The following is a 2123-nucleotide window of genomic DNA, read 5'->3' on the forward strand; positions in this document are numbered from 1 at the left end:
CCCGGAGAGCGGGCTCCATGGGTCCCAGGCCCTGTAACCCCGGAGCCCTGCAGCCCTCGAGCCTTGGAGCCCAGCAGCCCCGGAGCCCAGCAGCCCCGGAGCCCTGCAGCCCTGGAGCCCTGCAGCCCTGGAGCCCTGCAGCCCTGGAGCCCTGGAGCCCTGGAGCCCCGGAGCCCCGGAGCCCCGGAGCCCCGGAGCCCTGCAGCCCCTCGAGTCGTGGAGCCCTGCAGTCCCCGAGGCCTGCAGACCCAGAGCCCCGGAGGCCTGGAGCCTTGGAGCCCCGGAGCCCCGGAGCCCTGCAGCTCCGGGGCTCCCTACAGGCCTGGGGCAGGCAGATTGGTGTCATTTCGGTCCCGGCCCTCTGGTCGCCCCTCTCGCCTCGGCCATCTGGTCGCCCGCAATGCTTTCCTATGAAGCGACCAGATGGCCGGACTTCCCTGGAAGTCCCGATGAGGTGCCATTCGCCTCCCGGATCCCAGCGAGGGCTCCGGGAGGTCGGGCACTTTTGCACCCTGGGTCCCCTCTGTCACCTTGTGTGCACGGATTACAAGAAATGAGGGTAATTTTCCTCCGGATTAGTAAGTGCAAGGGTATGCCCGAACACCCTTCCGGGGCTGGTGGTTCCCTGCTTGGGACCAGATGGGCGATGCCTGGGCAACACCTCCCAGGCATCCGGGGCTCCCTCCTCCGGCCCACAGAGTGGCAAGTACCCGGGACGGGCTCCATGGGTCCCAGGCCCTGTAACCCAGGAGCCCTGCAGCCCTCGAGCCCTGGAGCCCAGCAGCCCCGGAGCCCAGCAGTCCCGGAGCCCTGCAGCCCTGGAGCCCTGCAGCCCTGGAGCCCTGCAGCCCTGGAGCCCTGGAGCCCCGGAGCCCCGGAGCCCTGCAGCCCCTCGAGCCGTGGAGCCCTGCAGTCCCCGAGCCCTGCAGACCCAGAGCCCCGGAGGCCTGGAGCCTTGGAGCCCCGGAGCCCCGGAGCCCCGGAGCCCTGCAGCTCCGGGGCTCCCTACAGGCCTGGGGCAGGCAGATTGGTGTCATTTCGGTCCCGGCCATCTGGTCGCCCCTCTCGCCTCGGCCATCTGGTCGCCCGCAATGCTTTCCTATGAAGCGACCAGATGGCCGGACTTCCCTGGAAGTCCCGATGAGGTGCCATTCGCCTCCCGGATCCCAGCGAGGGCTCCGGGAGGTCGGGCACTTTTGCGCCCTGGGTCCCCTCTGTCCCCTTGTGTGCACGGATTACAAGAAATGGGGGTAATTTTCCTCCGGATTGATAGGGACAAGGTACTCCGGGACCCCTCTCGGCCTAGAGGTTTCCGTTGTGCCTGCGGAGCCTGGCTGGGTTCAGGAGCTCCGGGCGGGGCACCGTCCTGGGTCCTTCCGCGTGGCAGGGTGCCCGGGATGGGTTCCGGAGGGCCCGGGGAAGGCTACCCCTGTGCCTCTGGGCCTTGGGGTCCCCGGGTCCCGGATGGGGTGCTCCGGCCCAGGGCCCTGTGCTCCGGGCTGCCGCACTGCCAAAGGCCCAGCACTGGGTTCTGTGGTGCCCGGGGTGCCTCCCCGTGCTTGGCTGGGTTCAGGAGCTCCGTCCTGGGCCCCTCAGTTGCCCCGGGGAGGTTGGCCTCCTTGCCCGGGGCTCCGTCCTGGGTCCTGCCGCGTGGCAGGGTGCCTGGGACGGGGTCCGGAGGACCCGGGGTAGGCTTCCCCTGAGCCTCTGGGCCTGGGAGCCCCAGCAGGGTCCAGGGGCCTCGCCGGGCCCCGATTGGGGTGCTTGGGCCTAGGGCCCCGTCCCTCCGGCCTGCCGCACTGCCAAAGGCCCGGGACTGGGTTCCGTGGTGCCCAGGGAGCGTTCCCTTGCTCCGCTGGGTTTTGGGAGCCCCGTCCGGGGCCCCTGAGAGGGTGGCCTCCATACCGGGGGCTCTGTCCTGGGTCCTGCCGCGCGGCAGGGAGCCCCGGAGGTTTGGAGCCCTGCAGCTCCTGATCCCTACAGGCCTGGGTCAGGCAGATTGGTGTTATTTCGGCCGCGGCCATCTTGTCGCCCCTCTCGCCTCGGCCATCTGGTCGCCCGCGATGCTTTCCTTTGGAGCGACCAGATGGCCGGACTTCCCTGGAAATCCCGATGAGGTGCCA

This window comes from Lissotriton vulgaris, chromosome 6, assembly GCF_964263255.1.
Source record: "Lissotriton vulgaris chromosome 6, aLisVul1.2, whole genome shotgun sequence".
NCBI classification, from domain to species: Eukaryota; Metazoa; Chordata; class Amphibia; order Caudata; family Salamandridae; genus Lissotriton; species Lissotriton vulgaris.